Source organism: Aythya marila (assembly GCF_965140915.1).
Source record: "Aythya marila genome assembly, chromosome: 15".
NCBI lineage: Eukaryota > Metazoa > Chordata > Aves > Anseriformes > Anatidae > Aythya > Aythya marila.
In genome coordinates, this window is record NC_139056.1 from 5,134,767 (window position 1) to 5,152,573 (window position 17,807).

At 56.5% G+C, this 17,807-nt stretch overlaps 1 long non-coding RNA gene across 1 annotated transcript; it reads left to right on the forward strand.

The window, feature by feature from the left end:
- Positions 1 to 4,713: 4,713 nt before the first annotated feature.
- On the forward strand, positions 4,714 to 15,840 carry LOC309884121. The gene is made up of 3 exons (XR_014318557.1): positions 4,714 to 4,805; positions 9,162 to 9,258; positions 15,647 to 15,840. It is a non-coding gene; the product is annotated as an uncharacterized lncRNA (long non-coding RNA).
- The last annotated feature ends 1,967 nt before the right edge of the window (positions 15,841 to 17,807 follow it).

Below are 17,807 nucleotides of genomic sequence, written 5' to 3' on the forward strand. Positions count from 1 at the left end.
CAGGGGATTCAGCACACCTGGAGAAGAGCTCCCTGGGGTCCCAGGCAATCCTGGGTGGTGTTGAGCAGATTTGCTCCACGTCTGAGATGAGGACATGGCCAGGCTGAGCAGTCGGTTGTGCTGAAGGGTGTCCACCTGTCCCTGCGCCCTTGCCCAGGCTCTGGGTGCTGCCCTGTGGGCACACTGATGAGCTACCTCTGCAGCCTGCCATGCCAGCAGGAAACCTTTCTGGTGACTGCTGCAGGTGGTGAGAAATGAGATTAGCACGTGCCTTCTGAAGCCTCACCACCAAGCATCAGCAGCAACCCTGTTCCCTGCTGAGATGTTCACAGGCCTCTGTTACTTCCTTGCTCGTCCTAGGATAACTCCAGCTTGCTTGGCTGTGAGAACAGCATCTCTCACGCTTTTCCCAGCACCTCCTGCAGCTCCTGACAGCTTTTTTCTGACTCTCCGCTTTTGGAACCAGCATCTAAGGCAGAAACATCACAACCCATTGCCGGAGCTGCCCCCTTTCTTGGAGAAGACTCTGCCTTGATGCGAGTCCCCTCCAACTCCACCAGGCACTGACGAACAGCTCTGGGAGTGGGGCCAAGGCTGACAGCCCCAAAGGAGGGCCCACAGCAGCCAAACAGCTCCCTGGGGGCCGGTCCCGTCGCCCCGTGAGCCCACGGGTCGGGGCTGCTGGCAGGGACTGGCGCTGGAGATGAAGGAGGTATTTGTGCTGGGGAAGGGGGGCAGCGTGCTGGGTTATTGCTGTGCCTGTGCTGCAGATCACAGGATGGCTTAACGCTCACGGGCTGTCAGACCTGGCATTTTTCATCAACCTGAAACTGATTTTTTTAGAAATTGCTGTTAATTACGCTACCCAACCAGAAAGCACAGCTCTTTGATCAGCCCTTCATGAGGCAAGTGCCATCCATCACTGCGTCTTGTGACAGCTCGTTAGGTGTCACCTTCGTTACAGACCACGCTGGAAGCCTTGGCAGCGAGAGGAGGGGTAAGACAAGGTTTTTGTAGCTAGGTCTCGAGCCACATGCTGACAGTTTAAATGAACGAGGCCTTGTAATGAAGGTGCAGTCTGATCAGCAGAAGCTACTGCCCAGAAGGGAAGGGCTCTATCAAACCGACAGAGTTTCTGTCAATGTCTCACCTGCAGCCCCCGGCGGGGATTAGCGTTACCTGTGTGAAGCATGCTGCACGCACCAAGGTCCTTAGAGACGTGGTGCGTGGTTCCCTGCAAACCCACTGGGAAGGGAGGGTGAAGAGGACACTGAGAAGCTGAGAATGCCTCTTTTAGGCTCGTGTCTGCTGTTTTTTTTCCCCTGGATGAGGGGTGATGGTGCTCTCTGCATGCCCTGTGCCTGTGCATGCACCGGTGCCGCGCTCGCCGCGGGGTGCAGCCTGCTGGGGAGGCTGGGCACCGACTCCAGCAGGAGCAAGGAGCTCCCATGGGTGGCACCAGGAGCTTGGAGGACCTGCTCTGGAGGTGACCTGGCCCCTCCGAGCCTGCACCCGTGCACGGGGAGCTGCTCCCTGTCCGTGGGCTCAGCAGGGTTAACCTGCGGGCAGGATTTGGCTTCACGGGCGCAAACTGCCAGTGTCTGAGTTAGCTTTGCTGTCCTTGGCCACATGTTGTCTGAGGATTTAAAGCACTGCTGGCGTCTTGACCCTGAAAAAGCAACATGCTCTGGAAGGCTTTGTTGTGCGTGATGAGGCTGCCCTTCTGTTGTGAGTGATCATTCTGTCTGAGCTCTTTACAGAGGACTGGAAAGCGAGAGGCTTTCAGCATTAATTGCAGCCCATTTTTCTGGTAGCTGACTGGTTTGCAGCTGAGTCGGAGCTGCCTGAACAGAGGTCAGGAGCCGTTTTGTCCCGCTGTGTGGAGAAGCTATCTAAAATAGGAAGAACGAGGTGGGGGAGAGGGGTGCTCAGCACACCCCGGATGATGAACAGTGGTGCCTGGGGTGGTTTTTGTTGCAGAAGCCATCAGCAACGGAGTCGTCACTGCTAAAAATCAACTAAGCCAAAAAGCACTGGCATGTGCTGCTCCTTCTACCTGTCCAGAGAGCTCTCTGTCTCCTGGCACTCCAGGACCTCCTGCTCCTAGGGCACCAGGCAGTGCCCTGCTGCCACTCCCCTTGGGGCCTTCTCCCCACAGTGACAGCAGTGACACGGGACGTGTCTGGCCCCAAAGCACCGTGTGCAGCCCAGCAGCCTGCTTGCGCCCTGACCACGCCAGCCCCTTTTTCTTTGTGATGCATTAGCAAACAACCAGGGTGACCACACACTGGTTGAGTTTGTGATCTGGCCTGGCCAAGAGCAAAGTCAGGACCCTGAAGTCCAGAGGAGTCAGCTTCCAGCTGTTCAGAGAGTTAGCGGATGAGATCCCATGGGACATGCTCTGTAGGGACAGAGGATGTGATCAGAGCTGGCAGCTCTTTAAGGATGTTTTCCTTGGAGTGCAAATCTGTCTATTCCATATATAATAAATCAAGCAGGGAAGGTAGGAAACCGGCATGGTTGAACAAGGATCTGCTGGTAAACTGGAAATGCACAGACAGTGGAAGCAGGGCCACGTGCCTTGGGAAGGGTAGAGAAATGCTGTCTGGATGTGGGGCCTGACAGCATCCCAGGGCCCTGAGGGAACCGGCTGATGGAGTCACCAGGCCTCTCTCCATCAGATCTGAAAGTCCTGGCAGTCAGGAGAAGTGTCTGGTGACTGGAAAAAGAAACATCGCTCCCATTTTTAAAAAGGGCTGAAAGATTGATCAGAGGGCTGGAGCACCTCTCCTATGGGACAGGCTGAGGGAGCTGGGGCTGTGCAGCCTGGAGAAAAGGCTCCAGGGAGACCTCACTGCAGCCTTCCAGTACTGAAAGGGGGCTTATAAAAAGGATGGAGAAGGACTCTTTAATTGGGTAGATAATGATAGGACAAGGGGGAATGGTCATAAACTAAGAGAGGACAGATTTAGACTAAACATTGGGAGGAAATTCTTTACTCAGAGGGCAGTGAGGCACTGGAAGAGGTTGTCCAGAGCAGCCGTGGGTGCCCCATCCCTGGAGGTGTTCGAGGCCAGGCTGGATGGGGCCTTGGCCAACCTGATCTGGTGGGTGGGATCCCCTGGCAGGGGGTTGGAGTTAGGTGATCTTTAGGGTCCCTTCCAACCCCAGCCATTCAATGATTCTGTGTCCCTGGTGCAACACAGCTTCCCTCAGCTCCAGCAGCTGTGTGGAGCTGGATTGTGGATAAATGTGTGGGGACTGATCCCTGAGCTTGCTGCTGTCTTTGTGGAAAGCCCCACAGGGACAACATGGCCATGTCTGTGGGCACGAGGAGCAAACACTGCTGCCGGAGTCAGCGCCAGGATGGTCAGTGCCTGGAGCTTGCTCCTGTCCGTGCAGGCAGCAGCGTGCCCTGGAGGTGCTGTGAGATGCAGCCAGCACCTCAGAGCCCCGTCCTCCCCTTACACGCCAGGACTATGAACCCCCAGCCTCAAGCAGAGCCACGGCTCAGCACCAGCCCTCCCCTGGCTCGGATGCTTTCCATCAAGGGTGCCCTCAGTTGAGAGGGGAAAACATTTTTCCTTCCTTATTCAGAGGATGCCTCAGGCGTTTCGGCTGGGAGCTCAGCCCATACCACAGCTCCTCTGCCAGACGTGGGCCTGTTTTTTTTTTTTTTTTTTTTTTTTTCCTGTTTAATCATACAAAGAAAAATGTATTTGTGTTTCCCAGAAAACATTTTCGCTGTCGAATCTCTCCTCCTTAGTCCTAGAGTGTGTTTTCCCCTGCTGAATTGCATGGTTCAGTTAGTGCTCGTGGTTTGCCAGATGTGAAGCGTGAGGGTGAGGCTGTTTTGGAGAGGGTACGGCCTGAAGGTCAGTGCCAATGTGGGGCTTTCAGGATGCTCCTTGGGCTGCAGGTGAGCATCTTTACCTGGGTGCTCCTGGGAAACCACAGAGGTCTCACCCTCCCCATCACCAGGCAGTGCCCATGGAAAGCAGCAGCAGAACCCTCTCAGGCTGGCTCGTACACATGCTTTAGAGCTTTTAAATTTTTCACTCGGGTGAAATGCTGCGGCTGTGCAGCGCGGCAGGCGGACGTGCCCAAAACACCTCCTGCAGCCCCGGGTGGCCCCAGCAGCTCCTGGAGCTCGGCAGGCTGCAGGTGCAGCGGGTCCCTGGGGATTGCCAGCAGCTGGCGGAGGGGACAGGGGGCTGGGGGGCTGCGGGCTGCAGCTGGGACCTGTTATCAGCTTCAGCTGCTTCAACCGGCTGCCAGCTGGCAGCGAGCAGGGGACAAGCAGGGGGAAGAGGCACAGCGCTCACAGCACCGTGCTGAGCACCCACCCGATGCCCGGCACCCACCCGATGCTCCGGTTCCTGCCCCAGCTGCTTCGGTGCCGTGACACCTCGCTCCTGCGGCTGCCAAATTTTTTGGCAGAAGGCACGGGGAGCACCCACCCGCCCCGGGGCCGCTCCTCGCAGCCCCTCCGGGGGGGCTCCCGGTGTCACCCAGGGGCTGGGAACGGGAGGCTCCGGCCGGGGCGCTCCCGGGGCTGCTGCCGCTGCTTCCCCTGCGCTCGGAGCCTCTCAACCCAGCCGGGACGCGGCCGCTTTCGGCCGGGCTCCGGGCACCGGGGGGCCGGCAGCGGGCGGGCCGGGAGGGGGGGGAGGCTCCCGGGGCCGCCCCCGCCCCGCGCCGCCCCCGCCGCCCGCTCCCTCCCCCGCGCCCCCCGAGCCGCGGCCGCAGCCGGGCCCCGGGGTGCGGGAGGGACCCGAGGGACGGCGGAGCGAGTGAGCGGTGCGGTGGGTGCTGGGCGCTGCCCCCTCCTTTTTCTGCTGCCCCCCCTTTTTTCTGCTGCGCCCCCTTTTCTGCCTCTCCCCTCCTGCGCCCCCCTTTCTGCTGCGCGCTCCCCTTTCCGCTGCGCGCCCCCCTTTCTGCCTCCCTTCTCCCTTTTCCCCCTCCTCCTTTCTGCTGCCCTCCCCCTTTCTGCCACCCCCTTTCCCCCCCACTTCTGCTGCCCCCTTTCCGTCCCCCCCCTTTCCTCCACCGCGCCCGTGGCTTTGGGAGCGCAGGGGCCGTGCTCCAGGAGTCCGCGCGTTGCAAAACATCTCCTGGCTTTGCAGCACGCTTTCTGCTTTTTTTTTTTCCCTTTTCCTTTTTTTTTTTTTTTCCTCCCCTTTTACACTTGGAGTAGCTAATTGGATAGCAAAACAGGGACTGCAGGGGTGGGATTACTTCATGCTCTTGCAATGCTGTTTTGCTGCTCGGTGGCAGTCCTCCCGCGTGGAAGGGCTCAGCCGCGGCCGCCCCGTTGCGCCGCTGGTTCCGAGCGGGGCTTTGCTCTCCAGAAAGATTGCATTGTGTCTCCGGCTAAGTTGGCTTCGGAGGGGATTTGGTCTCCTCAATGGTGCATTCAGCAGGTCCTGCGGGCCTTTCGGTGCGTTTGTGTGCTCCGGGGTTTCCTCGGCCGGCAGGTTGATTCCAGCACTAGGGCTTTTTTTCTGCTGTTTCCAGATTTCCGCAGAAAACGTGAAGCCCGGTGACAGACCCAGGAGGGAGCCCTGGCTCTGCCCTGTCCCCTCAGAGGTTGCTTTCCTCTTTTATTCCTTTTCCTTGTTGAAAATTGGGTTTCCTCGGGTTCAGCTGGGGAATACGGAAGGTTCCCATGTTGGTGACATGGAAGCTCAGCCAGCCAAGTGAGACTACGGAGTGTCCAGATGTGCCCTGTAAAACGCTTCTGGAATATAAACGAGAAGCTCTGTGCCCTTAAAAGAAAGAAGGGAAGGAGGACCGAGGAGTGGGTTTCTGGCTGCTGGTTCCTCTAGGCCAGGAGTCCCCGGGATGGGATGGGATGGGATTGGATGAGCAGCCTGGCTGGGGCCACCACTGAGCATTCACCCTGCTGAAGGCCATGCCAAGGAAGGGCCGTTGGGAGCCCCCTTTCCTTCCCTGTGCCTTCCCCTCCCAAGGGCAGGAGGAGATGTTGGGGGGGATGCTCAGGAGCAGCTCGCTTATCCTCGCTCTCTTTCCCCCACGGCTACTTTTTCTTGCTCTCAGCAGATAATTACAGCAGTAAAACAGGGAGGGAGGGAGCTGTTTGCTTTCCTTCTTCATTGTAAATATTCTGCCTATCAAGCAGTAACTCTAGAAATAATTAAACCCAAGGGGAGATGCTTTGTACATCTTAAACCTGGGCTTCCCCGGTGGTATCATCCTCCCGGGTGCGGCTGTTTTGCTTTGGTTGCCCGAGTTAATTTTGCTGCAGCACTGAGGACTCCTGTGTGGTTCCCGAAGTCTTTCTGCATTTTGAGGAGTTTGGGACTTGCTCAGTAGCTTCTCTTCTGCCCCAAAAGGGGCAGCGCTGTTAGGTGGGAACTTCCTGTTCAGACTGCTGGGGACAGGGTGGAAAGTTGACCTTTGTCGCAGCTTTCACCCCACCGCACCAAAGGTAGCCTTGGTTGACTTTTTTTTATAGAGTTGCTCGTCTCATTTAAAATTATGAGAACATATTTCCCATAATAGTCGCATGACTTAGCTTACATCCTTCCCTCTCCCCTTCCACTAAGTAAAAATCCAGATCTGCTTTGATGCTAACAAAAATCATCCGAGCGCTTCCCAGAGCTGGGGTCATGTTTGTGCCGTGGAGCTGCGCCCTCTCAGGAGGGCTTCTCCAGCGCACAGAGAGGTAGCTGGCAGCGTAGGGCAGCAAATGTTTTTGGGGAGGCTGGGCCATGCCCCAGAAAAGCCCCAGGCTCGGTGAGGATCTCAGCATCTGCTCCTGGAGAACAGCTCTTGGCAGGAGGCACCTCCTGCCCCGGGCTGCACGCGGGGTGAGGCGTTTCTCAGGTGCTACTTGAGAAGTTGTGCTTCTGGTGTTCATCTGGGTAGAAACTCGTGTGGCCATGTATCGTGTTCCTGCAGGATAATTAAATCAGGCTAATTAAATTAATAGTCAGAAAAGGGCGAGATGTTAGCCGGTATGGCAGTCATTATGACTACGGGGCTTTTAATTACCAGCCCTTTCCCTCCAGCTCGAGGGCAAACACTCTTCTTGTTAGCTTAAAGGATTTAATTTTCGGAGAGGGCGCACCACTGCCATTTACCCAGCACTCAGCCACCCTGATTCTCATTTATGGCCCTCTGCTTGGCAGCATCGTTAGTGCTGGGAATCGCGGGGAGCAGTGCGGGACTGAGCTGGGGCTGGCAGCCTGGCGGTGGATATGGAGCCCTGTGCCATGGCTCTGGACACACGTCTGAAGTTGGTGCTCACAAATGTGACCCCAGGGGCTGCTGCTTGAGATCTGAGAGCTGTCCCCTCCCCAGCAGCAGGGGACAAGGGGATGGATGCCCTCCGGTGTGCTGGTCTTGGTGTCTGGCTGCTCCCCATCTGCTGCAGCGCAAGGTGGTGTCTGCTGCTCCTGGGGCTCATATTTCCTTCCAAAAGGAGAAATTTGTGTTGGCTGCTTCACCTGCCCCAGGCTGAGCTGGACACGCTGTGGTGGCCAGGGCTGTGTTAAGCTTGGGGGGTTTCTCCTCCGTACAGCCTGCACCTTCTCCTGGCTGTGCTTGCCTTTTTATTTTGATTTGTGTCCAGCTTCTCCCTGGTTCAAGGTGAGATGGTAAAGGACATCTGCAAGGGCAGGTGCGTGGTGCTGAGGCAGCCTTCTGATGGAGGCTGCAATCCCTAGAACAGGAAGGGACAAATATCCCCCCCAGGATACCCCTGTCGCCTTGGGGTGCCACTTTCCTATGTCCCCCTGCCTGTTGGCTCAGCAAATCGTAGAATCAGGGAATGGTTTGGGTTGGAAGGGACCTCAACAATCGTCGAATTCCAGCCTTCCTGCTGGAGCCTCCTGCTTTTTGATGTCCTCATCTCCAAACTGCACGGTCACGTGTCAGTGGGTGAGAACGAGAGCACGTGGGCTGAGTGGTGATCCCTGGAGAGCCAGGGCACTGTTTGTTTGTTGGGAATGCTGAAAAACACACGTAAAGGCTGGGGACGGAGCCTCGCTGGGACAGCAGTGCCATTTGGGCAGCACTGAAACGCTCCGGGCAGGGCGTCAGGCAGGGCTGGATGCTGTAGCTCGGGTGGACCCAGCTGATGTGGTCTCTGCTCTGCTTCTGCTGCTGGGTGGGGTGGGAGAGTGGGGCTAGGTGGGGCTGCTGGCTGCTCGCCCCTCCGCTGCCTCCCCGGAGGCCGCTCGAGCCCAGCTTTCCGGGTGCTGGCAGCCCTGGGCGAGAGGCCCTGGCACGGCGTGCTCTAGGTGGAGCATTTGTGCTGGAGAGCCCAGGCTTTCAGGAGCTGGAATAGGAAGTTACTTTTTGCGATAAACTGATGGCTTCATTTTTTTGACCTTTTGAAAGCTTTTCGTGCTTGAGCTACGTGTAGGAAATGAAATTTCTCGTGCTGAGAAAACAGCGAGTGCTGGCTCTGGGGAAGAATGACCGACGTGATCTGTCGGATGTCTGGCAGAGCTCGGTTAGCGTGAAGCAGGGCTTGGGTCCCGGGCTGTGTTCCTTCATTTCAGAACGTCTGTCTGCGAGTCTGCAGAGATGGAAAGGGGAATCGGGAGAGCTCAGCACCGCTGGGGTGTGCTCATGGAGAGCCACCAAAGTGTGGGGGCTTCTGGTCTCGGAGAAGGATTTCAGTGAGAAACGAAATGCTAAAATGATGAAGGCTGAGGACTGCTTGCTCCTGAGGCTGGGTGAAGATTGGGCATGGCCTGAAACGTTTCCTGGATCCTCCTGGGGCTCCTCTGACACCATTCCTGCTAGCTGTGGTGCTTGGCTGCTGGGGCTCTGGTCCTGCTGTGCCGAATGGCGCTGGCTGCTGTGCTCTGTGCGCAGCTCTGACTGTCACTGAGCTGTCACCTCTTCCCTTACCATTTCTTTAGCTTTCTGGGGGTGTAAGAGTCTGTGCTGCCCCTGTTCTGAGCGTTTTGTGGCTTGTGTTCCTAAGCCCTCTCCCAAACGAAAGGCAGCAACCTCATTTTCCTCCTGGGGATTCGTTCCCCTGGCAGCTAATCTGTGGAGGGCCCAGATTAAGGCCCTGGGTGTGCCTGCGAGTTGCTGCCATGGTGGTTACCTGGTTTGGGGTGGGCGTGGGATGTAGATGGATGTGGTACAAAACCTTATACTCTCTCTGTTTTTATTTACAGAACTCATCCGGGGACCTCATCACCTCTGCCTTGGCCGTAGCAAAGGACAGCTCAGCCTCGTGGTGTGGCCATGGTGATGCAGTGAAGCCTGTGGATGGTAAGAGCCAGGCAGGGCAGCTCAGCTGTCTGTCCCACGTGTAGTGCTTTGTAGGTGTTTCAGTGTGCAAATATGGATAAGAGACTCCAGAAGTCCCTCTGAGGTATTTGTTCTGCTGCTTCCTCGTGTGAGCTCTGCCGTCTTTGCTGTATGTTGGTGTGTGATTGAAATGGGGAGAGTGCAGTTGTCCTCTGGCTGTGCTCAAGCTTCTTAGACTCTTTTCTCTCCTTTTTGCAGCAAAAACATTCCTTTCTAACAGGGTACAGGGGGGAAATTGGTTAAAGTCTTACTTAAATGCTTTTTTTTGGGTCATAAGCTGAGCGTAATGCATACTGCTTATTAAATCACATATCTGTCTTGGTTGGGGATTGCAAAGCACACTGAAACCCCTGTGACTTGCCAGCAGATGCAGGTGCTCGGTCTGCCCTGCTGGGTGTTGCCCTGCAAAGCCACGTGCCTGCAGGTGCCCGGGGTGACTGAGCTCCAGCCATGGCTGCGTGCTGTGGACCCCAAACGGATGCGTCGCCTCTTACTGTGAGCTTTCCCTTCTCTGTGAGATGGAGAAAAACATTTTTCCGAGGTCACACCCTGGTAACACCCTGGTCACTAATGACCAGCAAGTAGTGGAAGTTTTTGGGGTAAGGATGGAAGGCGAGGGGGTTGTAGCAGCAATATCTTGAGGTCTTTTTGTCCCGACTGTCACAAGCAGAAGGAAGACCTCGGCTTGGCCTTGGAGCCTGGACTGTGGGGATGGCATGTGTCTCCAACCCAAGAGCAGATGATTTGGTGATGTCAGGTGGGCTAAATCATGCTGGCTGCAAAGTTTTGCTGGTGTGCAGTTCCCTCGTGCAGGAGGGGACTGATTCGAGGGCAGGTGGCAGCTTTGTTTTGTGACTGATGTCTCCGAGCAGAGGAGAGGGATGAGAGCTGGCTCCGCAGGGTGTTTCATGGGCTTAATAAGCACGGTGTGCAATGTCACAAGGTACTAAATGGCAAAGTCCCTAACCACTGTGGGGCTTTACTGCGAGTCTGGCTGTCCAAAGGTGTTCTCCTCCTTCCAGAAGAGCAGTTGAGGCTGGGTTTGTGATGAGGTGGGAGGAAGCTGGCTGTGCACGTCTGGGCGCACCCGCTCAGCCAGTGCCTGCTGTGGAGAGGCACGGGGAGGCTGCTCTGCATGGCAGCACCTCAGGCTGGTGGTTCTGGCAGGCTGGGTGGTGTTTTCCTTCTGGTGGTATGGCAGGAGATGCCCACTGATTCCCAGGAAACAGTGTTCTGGGTATGTGGAAGCTGGCATGGGTTTCCTCCCTTGTGAAATGGGTTCATAGGAACATACCGGGCTCCTTTATAGAGCAGCTTGAGAGCTAATGAAAGGCATTGCTGGGTAAGACCAAAACATTGTCAGTGAGTTACTCACCTCGTTAACGAGGTCAGCTCATTGCCTTGTAACCAAATTAGTTTGTTTTGCTCTAATCAGTTTTAGTAGCTAGAGTGCTCAATAATTACTTGTGTCCTTATGAAAGAGACGGGGCAGCATGAGTATAGCTGCTGGCAGACTTCTCTGGCTCTGAAACGAATTGTGCAGATTATTTAGGAAGGCATCCTTCCAGATCCATGCTGCACCCGGAGCGATGCTGTCAGATCCCGGCTGCGGCCAGGAGTGACTGTGCCTGGAGCCTTGCTCCTCTGTACACAGCCGTCCTTGGGGTGCTCAGGAAAGCGTGTGCAGCAGGAACCTCTTGGGACTCTGCTGCAAACATCTTCTTTTATATCAAGCAGGACTGCAGACAGCACGTGAGGACTCTGAACTTTTCCTTCCTTTAACCTATGGACATTGCTAAGCCCCTGGGTGCTATCAAACGCATCTGCTCTCTGAAACAGAAAATGTCCTCCCGGGGGTTTGCACCTCTGGTATCTTTTCCTTTTTCCAGTGTGAGTGGTGTGCTCTGTGAAACATCAGCCTTTGGTGGCTTGGGTGGACGGAGAGGGCTGAATGCAGCTCGTGGGGAGGGGGTGCTGAGAGCTGCTGTCCCTGCGTAGTGGCGGTGGCTTGACTTGGGAGAGAGGACTGACACTGGGCCCTGCTTCTCCTCACGGGTGATGGAGACAACTACATAGTGTGCCATGCAGCACGTGTCCTGCTCCTGCACGGCAAGAGAAAAGCTGTGGTGGTTGGCAGCAGCTCTTCTGGGACTAGGTCCTTCCATGCCCTCAGTCTCTTTTGGTAGACTTGTACCTGTGAGCTGAGCTAGAGAGAAAAACGAGAGAAGCTTCTGATCAGAAGTTGCCCTTCTCTCAGTGAGAGGTTTTCTGCAAAAGGATGAGCTCCTGCTGGAGCCACCAGTTCTGTCTACCCTTAACCCACGTGCTGATTTTAGCTGGAATATTGCTAATTCTTGCTGTTCTTCCTGATTTCCTTTGAGGTATTTTCTTCTGGTTCAGATGCATTCCTCCCTGATATTGTACAAACTGATGCTGGGCACTGTCGCTGCCCTGGAGGGGTGTCTCCTGGTGTCTTGTGGGACTGAAGCAGCTCTCGGGTTGCTGTCTCTGTACCTCAGGGTTTGCCTGTCTGAGCGGCCCCAAGCAGCGAAGCATCACCTGGCCCAAGCACACGTGAGGCTCACTGCATCTAATGCCCCATCAGGGCTCCCCTGCCATGGGTGGAGGTGCTGTACAGATGTCCTCTTCCCTTGGTAAGAGCTGGTGGGAAGCAATGCTCAAACACCAGGTCGTGTAGCTGGTGCCGCCTCTCTTGGATGCAAATCCAGCTGCAGAGCTTTGGCTGCTGCATGGGCCTGCTCCTCTGCTGCTGTCTGGGTTGTGAAAGCTGCTGACGGACAGACCGGGGCTGCTGAGGCTTTGGAGATGACCCCAACTCCCTTGGGTTGGGGGTGGGATGGTGTATCTGGTGTTGGTTGCTGCCGTGCGTAAGAGACGGGACGATGCTGGGGGTGGATCTCAGGCTGGGCAGAAGCTTGCAGGGCAGCAGTTGCTTGCAGAGACCTCTTTGGCCTGGCATGGGAACCAAGACATCACCGATTCACGCGTGGCTCAGTGACATTAAATTTGCCAAGTAAAAGCTCCAGTGTGGGTGCTCCCAGCTGTCCTGTGCCCATAGGACAGCTCGTGCTGACTTCTCTCACCCCTGCCTTCTCCTGGGGTCCCGGTGAGTCCCCAGCCGTGCCTGGGAGCTGGCTGGGGGCGTTGGGGAGAATCCCCATCCCCTCCCAGCATCCTGGGCCGCTGTGCTCCGGCTGCTCCATCGGCTTCTCCTGTGGCTGGGTTTGAATTTCCCACATTTTCATCCTATTGCACGCCTCCTGTTCCTGTGCCGCGGAACAAGGAGGGCTCTGCACGGCGAAGCTCTGCTGGAGATGTGCATTTTGGCAATTCTAAAAATACCCCTCGCTTGCTGAGGCTTGTGCGGGTAACCATGGCAATGTGGCTCCAGGAGCAGGGTTAAAAACAGTTGCACCAATTAAGGAGAAAATAGAGCTGTTAAAGCTTATAAAACCTAAAAAAAATACCACCAACAACAAAAAGGCAACAAACACGTGATGCTGTGGTCTGCAGGCCATCTTGCATGGGGTCAGCATCTCGGATGGGGTCAGTTTAAACCATCCCCTTCCCCTCAAAGCAGCTGAAGTGCATGCTGAGAGCCCCCCTCTCCTCACCAAGCAGTGCTCACAGCCCCGGGTGCTCTCAGCCCTGGCTCTCGGTGGGTGCCTGCAGCCTCCCCTCACCCTGTGCGCGGCTCTGAAAGCAGCGGCATCGCTCGGTGTGTGTTGTCCCGAGGTTAAGCTCTGCTTGCTGGTAGGGCAGCCTGGCTAAAACCTGCGGAGGGTTTTGAGGCTGAAAGCTTCGTCTGAAGAGCGATTTTTTGGCCCACAGCGTTGGACTGTGCGAGGGGGCAGATGTGTTTTGAAATTCATGCACGGAGCCAAAGCCCCTCAGTCAGCGGTGGTGCTTTCGGTGATGGATTAGCTCTGGGCTGGGGAAGCAGTCCTGGTAAAAGCTACCAGATGAGCCTGAAAGCTAAGGGCTGATTCTGTTCCGACTGTGTTTGCTTTAATTATCTCTGCTGAGCCCGGGCCAGGGTCATGGGAAGCCTCAGGGATGTGCCACTAACACTGGGTGTCCTCGGGCACGGTGAGCTGTGCCTCTGCTCGCTGGCACACGCAGGGCCCTTACCCTGGGAGGGGTTTGTCAAAGGGGCTGCTTGTCCTGGGGCCCTGGGTTTGAGGTTGAGCCTCTGGAGCCTCTCCGTCTGTGCATACAAACACAAGTGCACCAAAAAGCTGCTCCTGGAAGAGGTGTGTGCACAGCCTCCTTGAGAAGAAGCGGGTTTTAGGTCCTGAGAAAGGAGAATTTTTGGAAGGCAGGATGAAAGTGAAGCTCATTAAGGAAATGCTAACCTTTCTGCTAATGCTACGTAGCATCGCTGCAGAGTGCCAGTATAAATATTTTACCCCAGTATTGCTCTTGCCAACTCCTGAAGCAAAAGGTCTAAATATCTGATGTTGCCCTGGGTCAGCCGCTCTTCCTGGCGAGCTGCTTATTTATCTCCTGGAGCAGCGTTTTCCTCCAAACCAGCATCATCCCCGAGTGCAGTGCAGGCCCGGGAGGGTGCAGGCTGCTTTCTGCTTTTGCTTGTCCCCGGGCGTGCAGGCACGGCCGAGGTTAAAGCAGCGGTGGACAGGAGCCGGAGGCCTGTGGGCAGGAAGGAAGCGGGGGCCGCGCAGCTGTGCTCGGAGGATGCTGCGCCTGCTGGAAAGCAGCAGCGGGGTCTCCGGGGACGAGTTAGGTGAAGGAAGCGGCGATGAAGTCACTGGTTTGCTTGGCTCGCTGGTGGCGGGAGGTGTTGCTGGCAGCGTTGGTGGGGACGGGGCGAGAAGGTCAGGGCCAAGGCGGCGAGAAGGCAAACGTGCACCTCGGGCTTGTGTGCACGGGTTCCTGTCGCTGCCCTCAGGCTGGTGGCCTGCTGAGCACTTCTGCAGGTGGGCCGGTCACTGCTTAACGCTGCACTCACTGCAGAGGGGTCTCTGTGCCCACGGAGCTGCTCCTGCCCCTTCCCTGGGTGTGAGCAGAACGTGAGCTGTGTCCTGTGGGCCTGCAGCTTGGGCATGATTTTGGGAAAGCACAGCGGGGCTGACGTTAGTCCCCAGGGGAGGCAGTTTTGGTGACCCCACAGCACTTGGGGGTGCTTGCTTAGCTGCCTGGGGGGGCCGAGGGCTGTGAGACGTGGCGTTGGTCCAGGGTGATGGATGGGGAGCCCGCCCCAACCCCACAGCAAGGCCTGCTTGTGGAGGCAGTCCCAGTTATGATGGGGATTTGGGTTTGCAGACTGGTTTAGGCAAACGAACAAAGATTCCAGGGCGGATGCCTTGAATTCGCTTCGAATTCTGGTTTGCATCAATTTGGGTTAATTGGGCTGGAGGCCTCCCCGTGCACAGGTTAAAACAAAAGCGTGCGTGGAAGCGTGGGGAGGTGCCGGGAGCCTTCCCAGGCTGCCGCTGTGGTCCTGCACTCCTGGCAGGGCTGGTTCAGCAGGAGAGGGCTCAGCTGTGAAGCTCACACGACGGGGATTTAACAGGCAGCAGGCAGCCCTGCGTGCTCCTCCTGCAAGCTCCCGGTGGGGAGGACGAGGACGGAGAGCCGGGCGTCGCGCTGCGGCTGGACCTGGCTGTGCTCAGAGCCACGGGAGGGCCAGCAGGCTTGGTGTGAAGCCTCCTGGGGCAGGAGGTGGTGAGCGGTGAGGTTTCCCCGGAGCTTGGTCCTTTTCCTGGCGTCTCTTCTCACTGTTACACCGCGTAGGTGCAAACACAGCCACTTCTGCCCGTGTTGCTTTGCAGGGGAGCTGGGGCATGGCGTGCATCTGGTTCACGATCCCTCAGGAGCCCTTCTGGTGTCGGTGTGCCTCTCCCCCTCAGCAGGGATGCTGCAGAAGACACTCTCCTGTTTCTATCACCACTGCTTCTCCCATGGCCATGCTCCCTGTGAAGCTGGCTCTGCTCACAGCCGCGTCCTGCACGGGGCCATGGGGGCACCGTGTGTGTACGGGGAGGGGAGACACAGCACCGAGAGCTGCTGCTGCCCCTCGGGAAGGTGTAACGGCAAGAGGATTTCTTACGAAGTGCGCTTGCCCTATCCCAGCAAAATTAAAATTAGTTCTAATTAAGTGGAGGTTAACCTCCGTGCATGCTGCAAATTAATGGAATGTGAGATTAACTTATCTTGCAGTGCTGGAGGTTCTTGAAAATTACTTGGAGATGAATGTAGCTGTGTGTGTGGTTTGAATTTTTAATTTATGTTAATAGTTCAGGTTTGAGTTAATTAATTTTCAATGACAGACCTTTGATCTTGTCTTTTTTAACTTCTCGTTCTGCAGCTTGCTGTATACCTTCCCAGCTCTTTTTGTAGCGAAAGGAATTGGACAAAAATGCGCGCTGTGATAAAAGCACCCTAAGTACAGCCTGAACTGCGTCCGTGCTGAAGCTTTTCTGTTCTCCATCGTGCGGGCCCTTGCTGTGGGGCCCCCTCTGCCTCTGCTGTCTGGGGTCTTGGGGGAAAGGAGCATGTTACACCACCCCAGTGTGAGTTTGGGGAGAAAACCCATCCTGTGTCTGCTTGTTTTTGGCGGTAGTAATTTGGCTTTGCCTTTAGTTTTGTTTCAAAAGCAGCTTTGTCTTCTCGGGGCAGCTTTCCCTGTCGCAGTGCCCGGGTGAGGGGCAGCAGCTCGTGCTCCAGCTCGGCTCGCCCTGGCAGGGAGCGCTGCAGCTCCTCGGGGAGCATCCAGCAGGACCCTGGCAGGGCCCCGGTGTTGCTGCTTGCAGCAAGTCCCTGCTGCTTGGGGGTGAAGTTGGGGGAGCCAGGGCTTGTGTCGGGATGGGGATTTGGGGTGTAGCCCACTGATTTGCCCTTCTGCAGGGGGTGGTGTTGGAGCAGCCGTTTGAGTCATCAAACGTTTGCAATTAGGAAAAAAAAAAAAAAAAGCAACGTTTTGCAATTAAAATAGCAGACATCCTCGCTGAAGTTTCCCAGCCCCTGCAAGAGCATTGACCTCAGGAGCTGGCTGTGTGTGAAGCCAAATCTTCTGAGAATCCGTTCTCTCCTCCCAGCCTCCTTCCCCTGGGTGCTCCCGAGCCGTGGGGACCCCCGGTCACTTTGGGGTGCGGATCCAAGCCGACCTGCCTGGCTCTGCACCCGTGGTGCTGCTGCTGGCACCCCCCTGCTCGGCCTGCGTTGGGTGGGAAGCGGTGCTCGTGCTGCTCCCAGCTCCTTATCTCGTGGTGCAGGAACTGGCCAGGGCTCGGTCCCGGGCGCCATCCAGCCGATGCAGCGGGGTCAGGCTTTTCCCTTCCCAGCTCGGGCCCTGTTGTGGGGCTGTGCTGGTTGTTGCTGCTCCTGGGGCGCTGACTGCAGCATCCCCAGCCCAGGGAGGAAATCCTTCCGAAATGTCCAGGCCTGCCCTCACACTCCCAGCTCCAAAGATGAGCCCCGTGCTGTTTTGCTTGCCGTAGCTGCTGAAGGGGCTGCCCTGGCAGTGCATTTGGCATCTCGTCCCTCCCGGTGCTGGCTGTGATGCTGTTGAGCAGCAATGGGGGGCTTCTGTGTGTCCAGGAGAGCAGGGGAAAGCAAGGCTTTCCTTCCGCTCAGTGGGGCAGGGAAGCTCCCTGACCTTTCGTGCAGATTTGTTTCTGCATTACTTGCCCTTTTAGCGCATGATTGGAAACAAGCTGTAGGGATGCGGGCAGAGCTCTGCAGTCAGGAGTGCTCCTTGAAGAAACAGAGCAGAAAACGAGCGTGTTTTAAAAGAGCAGGTTTTGTTGCTGCTGATGGATTGCCTGCCCGCATGGAGATGAAGACCCAGCTCTGGGTGCTGCCGTACCAACTCATCGGGAGAGTCGTGACCGCTTGTGGCACTGCTCAGGATGGCCGAGGTGGGAAGGGACCTCTGAAGATCACCCAGTCTGAGCAGGATCACCTAGAGCACCTTGCACAGGGTGGCATCCAGGCGGGTTTTGAGTATCTCCAGAGAAGGAGACTGCACACCCTCTCCGGGCAGCCTGTCCCCGTGCTCTGTCACCCTCCCAGTACAGAAGTGCCCCCTCATATTCAGCCAGAACCTCCTGTGCTTCAGTTCGTGCCCCTTGCCTCTTTCACTGGGGACAACTGAGAAGAGACCGGCTCCATCCTCTCAACACCCTGCCCTCAGATATTTATACACTCTGATGAGGTCTCCCCTCAGTCTTTTATTTTCCAGGCTAAACAGACCCACCTCCCTCAGCCTGTCCTCACCAGGGCTGAGCAGAGGAGGAGAATCACCTCCCTGGACCTGCTGACAGCACTCCCCTAATGCCCCCCAGGATCCCGTTGGCCTTTTTGGCCACAAGGGCACACTGCCGCCTCCCTCCTGGTCAGGACTGCCAGGTCCCTCTGTGCAGAGCTGCACTCCAGCAGGTCAGCCCCCAGCCTGTTCTGGTGCTTGGGGTTATTCCTCCCTAGGTGCAGGACCCTGCACTTGCTCTTGTTGAACTTCATGGGGCAAT